Below are 20096 nucleotides of genomic sequence, written 5' to 3' on the forward strand. Positions count from 1 at the left end.
CAAACTGCCTTTGAAGATTCCACAGACACAGGAAATGGCATGGCCTCTCTTGCTTTTAGGGCAGACAGAGAGGACTCCTACATTCTTTGAAAATTAAATGGATGCTGGAAACATTGCACAGTAAATCTGTAGCCTCTCTGGTTGGAAGGGACTTCTCTGTGTCAATTTGCTCCTTCAAACCTGACTCAAGGTGGCTTACACTGGGGTGTAATGGGAGCAAGCACTGTTGGCACTAGGGTGTTGCTTAGCCTGTGAAATCTCATGGGTTGGTCATAGCCACTGATTAAAAGGAAGATCAAGTGAATTCTTTCACTCTGAGGTTAAAGAACAACAGGGACTTGGAGTCACCATACCTGCATATTGATGATATACACCAGCATTGACCAAACCTTCAACACTCCTGTAGGAGCCCTGACAGTGCCTGGTTTTACTGGAGTGCTTGAAATCAGAGTGGCCTTTCTTTGGGCTTACCTTGGATTTACACTCTGCTGAGTGATGGAGTAGAGAGCCCAGACTGGCAGTTCATGGTCTCAAGTGATCCAACTCTAGCCTACATCTGGCTACTAGGTTTGCAAACCCCATATACTCTGGGAAAGTCTTGGTGTACTTAGGTAAGGGTGGTGATTGGGGCATTCATGTAATAGTGGGGAAATCCAGATTTAAACCTTCTGTCTCTGACTGAGAAAATGTCCCCTTCCACTCCCAGAAGAGGGTCCAAACCTGTGAGCCGTACAGGTTCTTTGCAAAAATACTGAAGGAGCAAGAGGACACTAAAACACATATGGTGCTCTCCAGAGAACTAAGGTCAAGACTTCAGTAAGACAGGTGAGTGTTCTTCTTTTTCCATTACTATGTGCAAAAAGCAAGGGAAAATACGGGGTGTGGTCCTCCAGGGCCTTCTAGGAAGAACTGTTGAGCTGGCTTAGCTGTTACCTGAGTCACTGACTGGTGAGGGCTGGCAGTCCATGGTGAATGGAGACTGGCCCTGTCCTGCAGCCCACAGCTGGGAGCCAGCACCTCTTTCATGACACAGACCTTGTTCCTTTTGCTTGGCACAGGCAGCTCCAGGCCTGTATCAGTAGCTGCTATGAAAACTTTTTTTCAGATATCTGATGCTCTGTGTATAACACAAGATATTGCTGGTCTTACTTGTAATTTTTTTTTTTTTAATGTAAAGCCACTAACTCCCAGCATGTTTTTGTCTAAGTATTCAGGTATTCTGCAACAAAGGCATTGCACAGATTTTCTCCAGACAACCACCTGTAGATGCTAATACCAAGGGTTTTTCTTTTCCAGTTGTTTTACCACTTCTTTTTTGTTGTTATTTCCATTTCTCACATAAATCATATCATCACACTTTCCTGCAGCCCCAGGCAGAGCAAATTTTTTACATTTTACTGCCACACAGCAGTTACCCAACAGATATTTTCCCATTGCTTTCGCAACAATGCTTACTTGGTTTTCAAGTTTTGATGGGATATGCTCAACTGTCTTCTTCATCTTGACAGATTTCCAATTGCTGCTCCATCTTCTACTGTTTTTTCTAACATCCAGTCAATGGCCCCAGCTGGCAGCAGATGTGATTTCACCATGGTAGAGTCTCTTTCTCAGATGAGTACAACACAAAATCACACTTACTGCTGTTTTGTTCACTCACCCCTGCTGTTTTGGAACCACTTTGCAAGAGGTGATTTTGCCTTGCTTTTAAAGATGCAGGAGCCCTCAGAGAACACTGCCCAAACTTAGTGCAGTATGAACTTTTATTAAATGCTGCCTTTTGAGTATGGGAATAATAACATAAGGGTGCGGAATCCCTTGTGACATTGTATCAGGTTTCTTAGGCCAATGCATTTCAAAACCTGATTCTGTACTTGTTATCTGAAGGCAATACAAAGAGCTACACATGTCTAAGCTGCAAATAGGTATGGGGAAATATTGGAACAAAGGAAGGCCCCATATCAAGTGTAAATAAAAATGCCTTTTTTATTTGAGGCTGATATAAAATTTAATCAGCTTAAATATTTAATTCTTCACAGTGATCTCTTACATATATTAAGGATGGTGTGAGGTGATGACAATGCATTGGGAAAAGTTGGCATAGCAGGTGTGTTTGTGTAATGGTGTTATCTCTTCATTGAGTTTTCTGGATTTAATGGAATTTCCCAGTGTCTTGTCTGTGCTGGTACTCATTATAGTGAAATAGCTAGCTAAAGCCACTGATGATCTTGTACTGAGTCCAAAATTTAATACCAGTGATTTTTCTTTCCTTGTTCTTAATAACAAGGCGGTCATTTTTTTAATATTAATTGGTGGAAGATAAGGAGAAGCAAGACAAATTTAGGCCCTGGTTCTGCCCTTCCTCAGGTTCGCCTTCAGCTCCTTCCCCCCAGTCTTACACAGAAAAATTCAGCGTTTCCTGTAGCTGATTCAGAGCTACATGTGTAGGGGAGTCAGGACAGGCTGGATCATGGGCTGAGGCCAATGGTGTGAGGTTCAACAAGGCCCAGTGCTGGCTCCTGCCCTTGGGTCACAACAAGCCCAGGCAGCTCCACAGGCTGGGGCAGAGTGGCTGGAAAGGAGCTGGGGGTGCTGGTGGCAGCAGCTGAACATGAGCCAGGCTGTGCCCAGGTGGCCAAGAAGGCCAATGGCATCCTGGCCTGGCTCAGCAATAGTGTGGCCAGCAGGAGCAGGGCAGGGATTGTCCCCCTGTCCTGGGCACTGGTGAGGCCACACCTCGAGTGCTGTGTCCAGTTCTGGGCCCTGAGTGCAGGAAAGACACTGAGGGGCTGGAGTGAGTCCAGAGAAGGGCAGGGGAGCTGGGGCAGGGTCTGGAGCACAAGTGCTGTGAGGAGCAGCTGAGGGAGCTGGGGGTGTTTAGCCTGGAGAAAAGGAGGCTCAGGGGTGACCTTATCACTCTCCACAACTGCCTGAAAGGAGAGTGTGGCCAGGTGGGGTTGGCCTCTTCTCCAAGACAACCTGTGACAGGATGAGAGGTTAACCTCAATCTGTGACAAAGGAGTTTCAGGTTGAACATCAGGGAAAATATCTTCATGGGTATGTTTGTTAAACATTGGAATGGGCTGTCCAGGAAAGTGGTGGAATCAATGTCCTTGGATGTGTTCAACAAATGGCTGGACGCAGCACTTAGTACCACTGTCTAGTTGCCAAGGTGTGATCAGTCAAAGGTGCACTTGGAGATTTTTTCCACACTTAATAATTATGTGATTTTGTGATTCTGTGTCTTGACAAACCAGCCAAAATGTGCCTACACACTGGCCAGATGGCTGCTGCCTGTTCAAAAAGAGACATTGAGTTGGATCTGTCTTTAACTCACCATGAGACACTAAATTTGGCTTTGTTCCTCTTTTAGCCTGCTAATTTTCCAATGAACTTGTAATAACTTAGCATCTTTGAGAATGTGGCACCTCTCTCAATCTTGGCTGAAGTTGGATGTTGTGCTGAAGCTGGAGCTGGGAGGCAGACAGGCAGGTGGCATGGTTGTACAGGGGTTCCTATGGAAAAACAAGCTAGAAGACAAGAAATACAATTCAGAGTTCAATGACTTTTACAGTGCATCATATATTGAAAGACTGAAATGTAAAACAGCTACACAGAAGGAACCTGGTAACATGGTATTTTTCTAGGTAATTGAAGAGTGAGGAAATATTTTAAGACCTTTCTGTGATTGTCAAAGATAGATGTTATTAACATACTGCTACACACTGCTCCTTCCCTTTCTTCTTCCTGTGGTACTCTTAGTTATTTTGTTTTTGTTTTTTCTCCCCCTTCTAAGTCCATTTTTTCTTTTCTGTTCTTCAGTTGCAAGAGGAGAGTGGACTTTGGGAAGACTTCCAACTGCATTCACACATAACCATGTCTGAGGAAAAGGACAAAATGGAGTTTTTCCTCTTCCTAGAAATCAGTGACACTGAACAAGGACTGCACATGAATGCAGATGACAGTAGAAAACCTGATCAGTTTAACCTGATCTACAGCCCAGTATTTTAGATCAAAGAGGATAATCCTTGGCTCTAGTAGCTTAAGAAAGGAGTATTATCTCCATGCAGCATTGATGGGAGCAAAATGAACAGATTTTTGATGCTGATGTCTATGTTTGAAAAGGTAGTTGAAGTAGGAAAGGAGCCTAAAACAGAGTGTTATAGTGAGAAGAGATATTTGAGGAAATCAAATTTCTCCCTCTTGTGAGAAGATTAATAAGTCACAAATGTTTTGCTTTACAAGAAAATGGCCAAGATCTGCCTTGATGATGGCTTGTGGTAGGTTAACAAGTAACCAAGGTAACAAAAAAAAAGCAAAGTGAACAGAAAACATTTCTGGTGCACAGCTTAAGCATTGCAAAAACATACGTGGGAACATCATTGTACTGTTGTTTATTTGGAAGTCTTCAAATTGAATCTTCAGATTAAGCCTTTCTTAAATATGAAGATCCAAAGACATGCACATGCTTAACCAGGCTTAAAGTCTGAAAAAGTATGAGCTCAAGGACAGAGTAAAGTGTTGTCAAGTTGAAGTTCCATGCTGAAATAATGAAGTAAAAACAGATACCAGCAGCCAAGCAGTCTACTCACCTCATGTCCTTGAGGAAGGGAGAAATAAATGGCTGGCCTATGGTGATGCCTGAGTGCATCCTCATGGGCACAGCACATGAATCTTCCCACCTTCCACCCTTCTTTGCTTTCCACTTTCCATTTTCCACTTTTCCTCTACTTTCTCCCATCCCAATAATCTCCAGTTTCTGAGTCTGGTGAGGGTAGTTTCTGCCTGCCTGAACACGTGGACTTCCTCAGTGGTGGTATGATCATTTGGGTCTTGATTATTTCACTTTGCTCTGACAAATAGGCTGATGTTGAAGGTTCTCCTAAAATAACAGAGCCATGGTATGATCTTTACCTCTTTAAATCAGTCTGTGGTGTAAGTATTCTGCCAGGCATTTTGGAGTCTAGTCAAAGCCACCTTAAATTTAAATGTTGGCCCCAGTGCACTCAGTCTCTGTCATAGCAGATGTTCTTCTCAAAGACTAGTGAAGTTTTGGTTTGGGAAGGAAGGTAAAGGCTTGGAAGAAAAGGCCAAAGCTGGAAAGGTTGCCCTGTACTTCCTTAGGCTTTTGTTAACTAATACTCTTTTTTGGAAGAGTTAAGTAACTGGCTGCAGCTGGGTTTGCAGCCTGTGCAAAGCCCAGCAAAGGCAGTCCTCACAGTGCTCTGCTCTCTGAGCCCAGCAGGTCTCCTACTGGCCCATGCAGAGACCTGTGGGTCATTCCCCATGCTGGAACAGAATAAATCACTATTCCTTTTCATAAGGAAATGACAATAGCATGAAAATGAACCCATCTACCTCAATGAGCAGGGCAAGGAAGTGTCTGTGGTACTGAAGAAAAATACTTGACATGTTTTTGACATGTCCTGAATTTTCACACTGTGTATACAGGTCACATTCTTGGAAAAAATGAAGAAAAGATGCTTTGGACTCTGTTTTTAAATTCCTAAAAGGCTTTTATATTCTATAACACCTAGCTGTAGTTTAGTGTCCTTAATGAAATAAGGACAGTAGTCTGAACAGGCATGCAAAGAACAGGTTTCCATATCAGTGGAAATTACCAAAGTAATTGATAAAAAGGCCAGAACCTCTGGGTATGCAGGATGAGTAATATTTCCTTATTGAACTTTTTTAGACTGTTAAACTGTGTAAAGTTTTTGTTTGGGGTTGTGGGTTTTTTGCTTTGATTTTTCTCAGACAAAAATGCTGTAAAACACACTGATGCCAAGTTTTTTGGTATTGCTGTATTTCTAATCATAGAAATACATAGGCTAGAAACAGCCTTAAAGTTTCCTGGTTCCACTTCCCCTGCCATGGGCTGGGACACCTTTCACTAGGCCCAGCTGCTCAGAGCCCCACATGGTGGGTGTCCTGAGCATCTTAATCAGGAAATAAATGTTTGTGTTAAATGATATTAAATGATGAAAAATACAAATAAGCCCAAGATGATTTATTTATAAAAAGCTCATTTGCTTATTTGTCTTTCAACACTACTATTTTGAATTATAATAGCTAAATTGTTAGGGTGAAAACAATGAAAATTATTGCAATACAAGAAATAAAAAGTATACTATTAATTGCAGCTCAAGAAGTAAATGACATTTCCCATTATAAAAATATGCAGTATCTTATAAGCCTGATATATCATCAAAACAAATAAAATCAGGTTTCAGAAAATTCTTTAAACATTTAAACTGCAAATTAACAACAAAAAATTATTTTGAGCAACAGATTTATTGTGGGTTTTCTGCCTCTGAGTAGAATTTAAATTAGATTCAATAATTCAGTAGTTTTATGCTTTTTAAGGCCATTAAATGATAATACCATCCCAACATAAACCTGTTTACCAATCAATTAGAAAGACTCTTAATGGGTTGTTTTAAAAAGTACCAAATTAATTGGATTACATTAGTGATGGCAAGAACTATATATTTGAGGTACATATTCAAAGCAAGGTATGTGTATATTTGGAGAATTATAGCAGGTGTAAGTACCTTAATTTTACTAATAACTTGAAAATATTTTGAGTGTGACTTTTAGCTTTCAAATGTTAAAGGCTCTCTCAACTTCACCATAAATAAAGGATGACACATACTTGTGGTTAGCTCTACCTGAGATCTCCCATGAAACAAGCCCCTTTCTTTACCCAGAATTTACTGCTGGTCACTCACTTTTGCAGGAAAACATAAGCTTTTAATTTCTGCTTACTTCAGTTGAAGCTGATGTACTAGTGACTTCCTAAACAAAAGGCACATTTTGTATTCCTGTATTGATTAGAAGAACAGAGGATTCAAGGGTTCAAACTTGGCAGCAGGCAGGAGCATTAAGACAAGCAATTAAAATTTGTCTATATGCTCCTCATATTCCAGTTCAATTATTTCCACAGTTTTTACAACATGTGCAAAATGTGTAGATCTGTAATTTATCTGTGATCATTTGCTCTGAATAAGAGGAAGTGGATAATAAGAGGTAGCTAAATATGCCTATTAATATTTTAGAAATCCTGGCTTCTCATCATAATTCACACTGATTTAGTCAATGTCTTTAGCTGAAGTTCATTCCAATGGAGCCCATTTGCACACATCTTCAGGGCCTAAAAATGAAGATCATCAGAAAACGATGGCTAAATAAACACCTACACCTTATCTCTTGTTTGTACCCCCCAAAATTTCTTGACTCTGGATGATAATCATTATCTTCACTGACTTGACGCAAAGATTAACATATTAATGTTTTTAAAATATTTTTTAATGTTTATTTTCATTCAATTGATGCAATTCAGCCATATTACAGTCTCAGAAAAGGAGGAGAGCATGGAAAGTGAATTGCTGCTAATAGGAGAACATAGGAGTGGGAGATCTGAAAGTGGTCTGAAAGCAAAGGTCCCTGAAAGGACTTAGCAGTAGTCTGGGGTGCCAGGATGGGCACAGGCTCAGCTGTACTGCCTTTTACAACTCATGTTCTTACTTCCTCTCATGCAAATTGCCCCAGTGGGCAGCAGGCAGAGGGTCCATGCCCTGCAGTGGCATCCACCCCCTCCTTTCCCACCAGTGGGAATAACCCACCTGTAATACAACAAGGGCATGAGGTCCCACACCTGCTCATGTGTTTTTCCATCCTTCTCCTAGCTTTGCTCAGCTTGTTCAAAGCACACAGCTAACTCTGCCTTTCTCCTGCTGGCTTTATGTTGTAGAGTCCTTGCCAACAATTGTGAATCCCTTTAGTTGAATTTAACTGGCTTGATCTTCTGTATATCCAGCTACTTCTACTTCCGCTAGTGACTCTTTCAATGTGTGGCACCAGAGTTCTGTAGTCTGACAGCTGCTCATTGTCCAGGATTTTCAATACTGACAGAATTCCTGAATACAGAATTAACATCTCCTCAAGGACATTAAAAGTGCAATAATGATAACAACTGGAGGCAGAGATACCCACGTGTCTGAATCTGTCCTAGTGGCAGTTCTCAGCAGTCCCCCTTCCTTTCAAGGAAGCTGTTCACAGGATAACCATGCTACAATCTCAACACATTCTTTTTCATGTGTTTGTGGAAAACACTGTTTTATTTCGTGTGCTGACAACAAAAAACATTTTGCCTGACTATCATAAGGCCTTTCAAGGCAAAACCAAAAAAAGGGAGGTGGTACTAATGTACATAAAACTTGTGTGACTTTGCTTGCAATGTGTCTAAGATGGAGAATGACTAAGATTCAGGTTTTCTTAGTAACTCCATTATGTCAGCATTTTGTGCTTGCAATGGTCATGGGTTTCTCTTTCATTGTAACATGATGAGTTGAGTAACTGCCCTGTAGCCTGGAAAGATGAGGCTACAAACTACACTAAATCCATTATTGCAGATTACCTCTGTCCTCCACTCCTTCAGTCCTTTGTTTTCCCTTTTTTCCATGGTCTTCTATGCTTTCCAATTTTGTTTTTCACTGGTCTGATGAAGAAGCTAAAAATGAAAGAGAAATACAGGGGGAAAAAAGTATAGTGGAAAAAGTAATTGTTCCAGAGCTAAAATAACAAGGAAGCCTCAAAGTGCACAAAGAAAAAGTATCTTATTTTTAAGTTATTTATTTCTATAGAACTCTTGCTGGCTTAGAGGGATGATACACTGATTAAAGATGACTGTCTGCATGATACTCACTTCTTCTGAAACTTGTACTCTTTTGCTTTATTCTGACATAACAAGTTGATAACACGAGGGTTTGCAGAGCTGTTGCTGCAATTATATCTGAAGAGCAAAACTGAGAAGAAAACCAGCCAGTTTTTATGAGTGGTTATTTTCATATGTGGTGTGTTTATAAAAATACCAATAATAAAACTTCTATTGGCTTCTTTGGACTGAGTTCCTATTGCTGGTATTTGTTCTCTCTTCCCATCCAGGAAAAATTACTTTTAAATTTCATTCCGAATGCACAAGAACTTGTCAGTGCTGCTTCTTTTATTTATTTATTTATTTATTTTTCCAAAGACAAGTTCCATTTTCCTGTGTTAGCTGTCCAGAAGGATGTGTACTGGGGCTACCAAGTCCCGTCTGTGCAGTTATCAGTTCTACTGGAAGGTGCTAATGGAGAGACAAGGTCTCAGATCATCTCTGTCAGCGTCAGAGGGAAGATGGATGGAAAAGTTTGATCTAATCCAAGGTTAAGTCAGGACTCTTGCAGACAGCGAGGCATTGCTCTTACGGGTGTTACCTTGCTGTGCTGTGCATGCTCTGGGGCAGATTTAGGGGCCATAGTATGATTTGTAGATACCAGCTATTGTAATAATAAAATCCAAAGATCACAATTAGTGAATCAATGAAGTAAGAGTTTCATTTGTTGATTACATCTGTGCTTGTATAGCAATCATAACAGATTTTTAAATGCCAATTTTAAATGGCAAAGAGGCCAATCCTCTTAGAATTCTGAGTTCACAGGTTGTTAACCTCACATTTCTAAACATGATGGCCACAACTGGAAATTACCATATCTAGGAGGTTTTGGGAGTCTCTTTGTTTTGTTGGACCAAAACCACACTGAGGGTGATCCTAATGATCCAACACCACTGAGTGTCACTGCCTAGGCAAATCCCACAGAATTATTCAATTCCTTAACAGTGTCCTCCTTAGCATGACTATGTTCCGTGACAGAGCTTCAGTGCTAGCCCTCAGTACACAGTAGTGCAGCTTGTGGCAGCGCTGTGTTAGATTACTTTTTTGGGCAATGTTTCAGTTCCTGGACCTTATGTTGAAAGCAGTACATAAACCCCAAAATATTAAGCCTCTGAAATAGAGATTTTACCCCTGAGCACTGGAAGCCTCCACTGGAGGCGATGACAGCACAGGTACAGCAGTGCCCTGTGGCTTGCAGCTGTATATTCCACTGTTCTGGTACTGCCATGTGAAAAATAGCCCCACCTTCTGTGGGACTTCAAAGTCCCCAGAAAGATTGCCATATATAAAATCAATCTGGGATCATCATCAAAATGTTTGTACCAGCAAAATGCACTGACAAAATGCTTAAACTGATAGTGGATGATAAGAGAATGTATAATCCCAGTGACTTCACTGTCATATATAGCTTCCATCAATGAGTTGTGTTAGCCAATCTTTCAAAAACACATGTGTTTGGCTTCCTGATTCTCTTTGCACTGAATTATTCTGCAGAACATGAAGGGAATGGCTTTTGTACTTATGTTTATGAAACAAACCATTAGTAGGCAGGTATGCTCTAGAAGATATATGTGAAAGGAAGCAGGAGAGAAAAGAGTGATCAGAGTGATTTTCATGACCTCAGCACTGAGGAAGACAAGAAGTGACTTACACCCTGTTTGTGAAAAGTATGACATCTAGGGAAACTGAGTCCTGTGAAACTACTTGTTTTCATGGAAAAAAGAAAAAAAAGCTGACTGAAAACAAAGAGGAATTTAAGATTATGACCGCAGACATTCAGCATCTGACACAAAATGCTGAGTAAGTTTGAAAAGATTTCTTTGCCAGCAAACAGGAACTGTTAACTAATCTACCGGCTTAGCTCTGATATATTTTTAAAAGAAATGTCAAAATTCTTGGGGTCTGTCTCTTGAAAGAAAGGTCTGATCCTAAAATTACCACCCATCCCAAGTGCTGGTGAGGCTACCTACCCTAAACTCATTTTATCAGCAAGTTGCACTTTAACCTGGCAAAATGAGTATTAAAAACTGGGGGTTTTAGAGTAATTTTGCTCAGCTGGAGAATAGTCAGGGTGACTCCTGGAAGAAACAAGGCAAGGCTGATCTTTCAGTTGCACACAACTGAACTGAATGACTAAGTACATCTGTACTATGATCTAACAGTCCTGCTCATACAAATGAGAACCCACATTTAAAAATGAAGAACTGAAGACAATCCTTCACTTCCTAGGGATTTCAGATTATTTCACCTCAGTGGAAGGAGACTGATTTATCCACATTCAGTTCCTGTTTTTATACTGGCTACTTGGTCCTTAATTGGGGGTAGAATTTTAAAAGTATGTTTAAAATATTCAGAACTAGTATTGCAGATAATCACACCATTTTAGTGTGATTGGGAGCCTATAAGAGGTATCTGGACAGCCTGATTCAATGATTTAAAATTATTTAATGGAAATGGATGAATTATTAATTATGAGTAATCTGACCAGCATGGAAATTTCCCTGCATAGAAATAATATATTAAAAAGCCTATTGATATTGTTGTTATTGTTATTGTTATTGTTATTGTCATTGTTATTGTTATTGTTATTGTTATTGTTCATCCTGTCTTCACTTTTAAAAAGGCTTAGAATTTGGCCCTACATATATTAGGCATTTCAAAAAGTCTGAAAAAAAAATCTTTTGTATCAGATTGACTACCTAAATTGATTTTTCTTCCTTCTTCTTTTTGTTATGACTATTTTAAGGTAGTGTGAACAAAAAAACGTCTGTGACACCCTATGTGAAAGAAAGAAGTGAGAGAACATGAAAGTTCCTCATGCAGACGTTAGGTCATGGGAGTTGTGCTGGTTTATGCATTAACAGTTAAAACATAGGGAAGGCATCAGTTTCCGTGTGCAGTTGCATATGTTGAGCAATGTTTAACAAAAGCACCCTTTTCTGTTTGTCTGCAGAGTAGTATGGTAGTATCGAATTAACTGATAAATCCATTCCTTGTTGCTTTTTAAAAAACTAGGGCTGCTTTTGGAAAAAGTTAGGTGTTTAAAAAGATCCATCTAAAATGGCTCAAATTGATTCTATTTTATTCTTTCATCTGCAGATGTCACCAGTCTTTCCCACTGCATAGAAAAATATAGTTCATGTAGAGGGAATTTAAGCCTGCTGACAATTGGAGCCACTGTCTTGTTGGCTCACAGGGCTGTCATTTATTGTGCTACCTCCAAAACGAGGTCTTGTATGGAAGTGAATTTTCTAATTGAATTATCCATTGTCCCAGATGGAAAAGACCTTAAAAGCCCAGACTTTTGCCCTTCTGTTGCTGCTTGTGAACCTCACAGTTGACAGATCATAAATTAAAAATGGTAAACCAGGAGAGAGCATTGTAAAATGCTTTTAAATTACTTCTGCCATTTCATCAATAGGATATAATGTTTGAGTGACTTAAAATGAGGAGGAGATTGCTCCTCCTCCTGTGTCATACTAGTCACCAGTAAAGCTATCATGCTAATCCAGGAAGACTGAAGTATTCACACAGGATGATACTGGGAGAGTTATGTATCTGCCTTGACATTCCAGAAAATAACCACCAGTGGTGATTATTCCTTCACGACTATAAACCATATGCTGGACCACTATGCTTGAAAGTCAGGTCATGATCTGCATGTCTGAAATAAAAGTCTTTTCAGCTGTTGCTGGTATTCCACAATCCCGCTCATGTTTCTTTACATCTGTGCTCTCCTGGGATTATTTTCATTACACTCAATAATCCAATTAATCCATTACCTGCACTTAACCTTTATAAAGACAAAGTGGCATATCAATTTACAAGCATTAAACAAATTGACAAAGCAGAAGGTGCCATTTAAACATTAGTATTCCTCTGAAGTCAGGTTAGTTCTAAAATTCACATCTTAGTGTCTCCTGAGTAAACAGGTTCATTTATAGAAAAATGTGTTGTATGTGACAGAGACATAGTATGTTCTAAATATTTCTCACTTTGGTAAGAGTTTTAAGATGTTTGGAGGTGTAGTTCCTACAGATAGTTTAAAAAATAGTGCTGTTTCTTCCATGTTATCACCAATTTATCAAGATACCCTGTGCACACCAAATCTAAGCAAGATTTACAAACCTATGAAGACTAGGATAATTCTGTGAAAATTTTAGAAGGTAGATATGTAACAAGTGCCATACTGATGCAAAGGTCCATCTATCCCATTATCTTGTGGGTACCCAATTACCAGTGGCCAATATTGGATACCTACCCAAAATGTAAATCAAGAGAGGATGCATACATGATATTTGCTCACATGCTCCTAATACCTATGGTGGCTTTCTCTGCTGCTGTTTTGTTTAGTTGCTTCTTAAACATATGTGATTTTATTTTTGTGCATAAGTTCCTGTGGTTCATGACTAAACTAGCCCTTTGTTGAGATATTAAAAAAAAAGAGTGTTATCCTAAATCTCTTCATGGTATTCATGAGCTTATCAATGTCTTTAATATCTCTTCTGATTTACCATTTTCCAGTCCCAGCCTATATGCTTCTTCTGTATTTTCAGTCATCTGAGCCTCGTCAGGATCTTTGTCTAATTGCACATTGAAAGCATTTAGAGGGTGTGCCATCCTCAGAGCAGGTAGTCTTGGTCATGGCTATGGACAACTAAGACACATCACAAACACATAAATTCAAGTGTTTTAGCCCTTGGGAAAAGCCTGTAAAAGAAATTATGTTTGCTGATAGAGATGCCTTACTGGCTAATCCAAATTATTTAACTTGCTCTGCAAAACAACCCCTCTGCTCCCCAAACGCAGGATGTGTAAAGAATGATTTTCTTAATTGCTGAGCTCATGTTAAAGTTGGCAGAAAACATGCATTGCTGTCATTTTTCAGCTGAGCTTGAATACTAAGCAGAGTTCCAGTGACACCACTGTTCAGCACAAGGCCACTGCCAGCAATAAACTCATATTAAGAATCATAGCTGAAATATTTATCCACAAACACAATTGCAGGCTACACATGATTGCTCTCTGCACATGCATTTCTAGTGGCATGGAAATTACTTGTTTCCTGCTTGGTGTTATTTCTGCTTCAGCTGCTCGGGTCTTGCTCACACTCCTGGAGACAGATGTGGTCTTGTCAGTCTGATCAATGAGCAAGGTGGAAGGTGGAGCCACTGTCTTGTGCTGTAGCTCACAGGGCTGTCATTTACTGTGCCACCTCCAAAAAACAAATGAGGCCTTGAGTGGAAGTGAATTTTCTAATTTAATTATCCAGTGTCCCAGATGGAAAAGACCTTAAAAGCCCAGACCATGCAAAGAAGACTGGAAAGGAAATCTGGTTCACATGGCACATTACTCATGCATCTTTCTGAATTTTGCCCTATTTATGACCCAAAGCATGCAGTACTCACTATTTTTGATGTCTAAGATAAGGATTTATCTCTATTTCTGGGACTGAGTGGATAATACAGGAAGTCCTTCTGTTGGAACAAGAAAGCTGCCTCCTATGTTACTGGCATCTCTCAAACATGTCACTTAGGATTCCCAGATAAGACTCAGTTAACACCTGTTTGTGAGGCCATGCTGATCCCTTGGCATTGAGAAGAAGCAATTCCAGGGATGCAGTGAGCCTGGGAATGCTGTGAGGCTGGAGATGCGGTGAGTCTGGGGAGGTGGTGCATCCAGTGCTACAACCAGCACAATGCAACAAGAGTCTGACTATGTCCTGGCAGCAATCCAGCCACTAAACCCTGCCTGTGCTTTTTGCTTTTGAGAGCTCCTCCAGGTCTTCCTCTTCAGTAATGTCTTCAGTAATCACTTGCCATCTTGCACCTCTGATTCTCTGTCTCTTACTGGCATGAGAAATTCTATAGGGTCAAGATGAGAGGATGAATCCTTTGCAAATTCTGTGGCCCTGTTTTATGGAGCAAGGATCAGTGGCTGCCTTTATGGCTGTATGCTGCCATCAGGGCAGAGGCTGCCTGTGTGCCATCCCACTCAGGAGCTAGGAAGATCTATCTGGTCCTATAGGATGTGAAAGTAGACAACGAGTATTCCCATTTTACTGCAAGGAAACTGAGTCAGGGAACTGTCAGGACACATCATTTCATTTGATTGTATCACTTTTCCTGACAATTTCCTCCAGATATTTACCATCCGGAATGCTAAAAAAATCCACCACATTTCCTCATTTATTATCCATATTTGTTTGTTCCAGCTTCCTGACACGGAGACTTTTGCTGTCTGAATTTGCTTAGGTAATAATATTATACACACTTTCTGCATAGCTTTTTTTTGGTTAATATTTTGGTTAATATTACTTGTTCTGTATTCATCCTTCACATCCAATGACACTAATAGCAAACATGAATATAGTAACCCTTATAAAGTAATGTAAATAAAATTTCAAATTTTTGTGTTTTGGCAAACATTAGAATTATTCAAGTTGAAAGAAGAATAGCACAACACAAAAAATGTATCAGACAACAGCCAGATAGGGGAAGATAGGGGAAGGAGGATTATCCTGGGTTTACAATTGGACACTGCAAAGTAGGCCCACAGAAGGTCTCAAGTGCAAAGGAGAAATCTCAACCTAAAAAGGTAAACATTCTCTCTATCTGGTGACTCAAAAGGTCTCTATAATCTGGTAGTTAATTTAATCCTTCAATTTTTCCTTTTTTTCCAGAATGGTAGGAAAAGGGAAAAAATGTTTTCCCATTTAAAGACAAATTTCGAAGTGCTGTGTTTTGGGTGACTTTTGTTTATAAGAAATTAAATTAATATATTCAAAAATACTGCTGTTGCATGCAGGAACCAGCTAACAGTGAATGTATTGCAATACTTTACATGGGCTGTTTTCCTTGGGGAAAAAAATGGCATTACACTATAAAAAAGTTTTTCATATTCTACTTCTAATCCTGAAATGCAGAATCAAATTACAGAAAAGAACAATTTATCCTAAATTTAGGTGTACCTTTTTCACGTGGTTCTACATGCCACGCAGAGTACAAGACAGCTTGGTAGAATGGTTGCTAATGTTGTGATTTTCCTTATGTGCACTCTGCGTTCTTTTGTTTTTTCACTCTGTTTTATCTAAAGTTTTGATATTTACAGTGAGGAACCAGGTAAATATGGAAAAGTTCAAGATTATGTAGACACGTAGAGGAGAAATGCATTGATGTGGAGAAAAAAATGCATGCACTCTATTAATAGTCAGTCTACTTACAGAAAAGTCACTGTAACTTTGACCTGGTTTGAAAGCTCCTTTCTCTAACGCTGGGCAGGTACAGCTTTGACAGGCTGGGACAGAAGAGGAAACGAAGTACTGAATATTCGAGCTTTAAGTTGAGAAGTCAGAGTTCTGGGCATGAGCTATTTTATCATGTACCTACTGACAATGACAAGGCACAATCGGGTCACCTTGAGCAGAGCCTTGGTTTCATCATCATCATCATCATCAGTTTAGGCTTGCCTCAGCTGTCCCTGCTGGCTTAGACCTGGTCAGAGAGGCACTGCCACCCCTCCTGGTGGATTTGCTTTCCTCTTGTCCCACTTCTTCTCATGTGCTGCACTGAATCAGGGAACTGATTTTCTGTTTCAGGTAAAATATATGGTTGAAGTAGGGGTAAGTTTTGCGGTTGTCATAATTAAATAAGAATATTGTTTATGAGGCCGAATTTTTTTTTGTTTCTGAATGTTTCCAATGAATCAAATTCACATCACAATATCCAAATATGAGAGGTTTCTGAGGAGGCAATGCCCTAAAGTGAGGAAAAAAGCAAGGGATGCACATAGGAAGTTGGTAGAAAAAGTAAGAGGGACGGAAAGAAAACAGCTAAAATAAGCATGGAGTGAATAAAGAGGAAATGACATGAAGTTGTGTGTAGATAACCTAATGCCTCAAGAGAAAACAGGGAGAATAATACTAGGAGAAAAACAGCAAGCACAAGAAAAGTAATAGAAAAAGGTCTGACAGACAGAGAGGCAGAATAGAAAAGACTCTGTTGAGTGTCTGTAAGCAAAACCAGAAAAGCATTAAATCTAGAGACAGTGGTAGAAGCATGTAATGTAATGATGTAATGGCTGATGTCTGTCAATCTGATTTCATTTGTATCCATATTTTCACAATGGAAGGAAATGGATACCGTTCCACCAGTAGCATCTACATCTGAACTTCAGAGAATTATAGTTAGCTTTTAACAGGATCAGCATTTCTCAGACTGCGACATAATTTGAGCAACAAAACCACTTCGTAATCAGTCATGAAGTCTGTAAGCTTCATGACAAGCTGATGAGGCCCTGGGACATTTCTGTGAGCCTAAGACTCATTTATGGTGTGCTAGAAGGATGTTAAGCTGCCTCTTTGGGCCTGGGGGCAGTTAATTGGTAGGATGTGGACTCAGCTGTATAATCTTTACATCCTTTAAATGCCTATATACTGAAGAAATCATCACAAGTGAGGAACATGAGAGAAAATGTGCTTCTTTACTTGCAGACCATCTTACTCTGGCTCAACAGGGTCACTTCCAGCTCAGTGGCTTTGCAGCATCACACACTTACTCATCTCACCCTCTACTGACCTGCCAAATATTGTAATTCCCTTTATTTGCAATTGTGTACCCTGCCTTTAAGGTTTGGCTACAGCAAGAACAATCACAATAAAATGTTCTAATCAGTGGTGCAGAAAGTTTTGCAGGAGGTGAACAAGATGAAGGCACCTGAGGGTCTAATATGAGAGAAGATTTTATTTGTATTGAAGCTGTACTACCGCTGCAGGAATAAAAGTAGACTGCAATGTGAGTAGTTACTGTCATCCTCAGATACCATGAACACCTCCGAGGTGGCAGAGAGCAAGTACTGCACATGTTCAGTTTGGGGGAATCTGAAATGAAGGAAAAAGATTCCAATCTGAAGAAAACTTTACATAAAGTAAAGCTGGCAGCATGTTGCCTAACTGGAAATTTGACCAGGAAAGAAAACAAACCTATGGTTTCAAAAAGTACTGTCAAAATTTAAGTCACCTTAGATGTCAAGAGACTAATTTTTTCCCATCATAGATACTCTGGATGGAAGTTAATTGGGAACATCAAGACTGGAGGCAGGCTGGGCTGCAGTGATCATGCACTGGTGGAATCTGCAGTCCTGAGGGATAAGGGTCAGGTAAGGAGCAAAGTTAGGATCCAGAACTTCACCTAAGAAAATTTCTAGCTCTTCAAGGAGATTGTAAAGAGGATCCCCTGGAGACTGCCCTCAGGGCCAAGGGAGTGGAACAACTCTTTAAGGAAATCTTCCACAGAGTGCCTAACAAACCCCAGGAGCAAGAATCTGGACAAGGAAGGAAAGAGACCAGCATGGCTAAGCAGGGACCTGCTGGAAATACTAAAGGGAAAGAAGAAAATAAAGAGATAATGCTCAATTGTGTAGGGATGGGGTGAGAAAGGCCAAGATGAAGATGAAGATAAAGCTGAAGCTGGCAAGTCATGTAAAGAACACTAGAAAGGGCTTCTATGGGTGTTTTCACCAGAAAAGGAAGGACAAAGAAAATGTAACACCCCTGATAAAGAAGAGTGGGAAACTTTTAACAAAGATGAGAAGACCTCTTTTTGTTTCAGTCTTCATTCATCTCTTCCCACACCTCTTGAATCAGTGGGAGTTACTGACTTGTCAATCTCATTTCTGTGCCTGGGAAGATCATGGAAGAGATCCTCCTAGAAGCTGTGCTATGGCACAGGGAGGTCATTTGAGACATCAGAACAGCTTCACCAAGGGCAAGTCCTGCCTGACCAATCCTGTGGCCTTCTCTAGTGGACTGACTGCATCAGTGGACAAGGGAAGGGGTGTGGTTGTCCTGGACTTATGTAAATCCTTTGACATGGTCCCGCTCATATTACTCGCTAAACTGTGATTCCATGCATGGAGTGTTCTTTGGATAAGGAATTGGTTGTGCAGTCACATCCAGAGGGTCATGGTCAAGAACTCAGAGTCTCAGTCAGTTACAAGTGGTGCCCTCAGGTGTCTGTATTGGGACTAGAGTTATTTAATATCCTCATCAATGACGTAGACAAAGGGTGCCCTCAAGCAAGTTTGTGGGTGACCCCGAGCTGAGAGGTGCTATTGACATGCCTGAAGAACAGGATGCCAGCCAGAGGGAACTGGACAAGCTCAAGAAGTGGGCCTATGGGAGTATCATTTGGTATAAAAAACCAAGTTCAAGGTGCTGCACCTGGGTCAGGGCAATCACAGACAAGAGCAGAATGGCAGTACATGTAACACACAGATTTGCTTCTGTAGCAAAACCAAACACTTAGAACTGTATCCTTATGAGGATCTGAAGGACCTTCTTGCCTCTCAAGCAAAACTGAAGTGGTTGATGGACTTAACTGTCTTCTTTTAAATTTTGTCTCTTTTTGTTGGTTTGTTTGGTTTTTTTTTTAAATTCAGGCTTTACCATTCAGCCAGTTTCCTCCTGATCTGCCATCAGCAATAAGCATAAATCAGCCACAGTAGGATGCTTCACACTCACCTTGCCTGAAGGTACAGACTCTTTCCTACTTGTTGGGGCCATGGCCTTCTCTGAGGAGCTATCCTGCAGCCAATCTCTGGGAAAGAGGTGCACAGGCTGTAGCTGTGTTAGTTGTAGGCAAAGGATTTATCCCACTTCCTGTGGCAAGGTACAGAACAGATCACTCTCATAGAAAGGAAAATGAGGTGTGGGTAAGAGACAGGCACAAGTAGACTGGCATCTTGACACATGGGTGGAAACTGTAATGACATCAGCCTTTGTTCCCAAGAAGTCAATAGCTGACAGATGTTGCATGTGAATGTAGATTTCCCCAGGGAGCAAAAAGAAATAGTGAAGTAAACTGAGTTCATGGCAAAGAAATTAAAATTATGAGGCCATATATCAACACTTCAGATTAAAATACGTGTAGAAAGTAGCTGTTCCCATAGGGGATATGTGAGCTGGATGAAGCCTGGCAATGAAGCAAGAATCTAAGACAATGTCTTTAATATAGAATAGTGTCCAAAGAAGCTTGGATATGGATATCATCCTCATGATGATATGCTCAGTGCTCTTTAAAATGTAAATTTTCAGCACAGACAATTAAATGTAATCACTTAGTCATATGTCACCCTGAAAATACACCCTGTACATGTTAACTTTTTGATATTGGTTGGAAAAGCCCACGTCAGGGCTCAAATATAGTACCTATGCTAGAAAATATGGGGAATAAAAGACTTGCTAAAATTAATTTATATTATATAAACATGCAAAAGTTGACTCATCTCTGTCTAGCTGCACAGCTCAATATCTGATTATCTCTGCACCTTTGACAACATGTTTGTTACCCAAGAGTAGAGGTGATAGCTGAATGAAGATGGGATA

General features: G+C 40.2%; 1 long non-coding RNA gene across 1 annotated transcript in view; it reads right to left on the reverse strand.

Moving 5' to 3' along the window:
* Window positions 1-19273: 19273 nt before the first annotated feature.
* Window positions 19274-20096, reverse strand: part of LOC131572867 (uncharacterized) — a 30332-nt gene continuing 29509 nt past the window's right edge. The window contains exon 5 of the long non-coding RNA XR_009276064.1: window positions 19274-19370. This is a non-coding gene — a long non-coding RNA (uncharacterized LOC131572867). The remainder of the gene's footprint in view (window positions 19371-20096) is intronic.

Source organism: Poecile atricapillus, chromosome Z, assembly GCF_030490865.1.
Source record: "Poecile atricapillus isolate bPoeAtr1 chromosome Z, bPoeAtr1.hap1, whole genome shotgun sequence".
NCBI lineage: Eukaryota > Metazoa > Chordata > Aves > Passeriformes > Paridae > Poecile > Poecile atricapillus.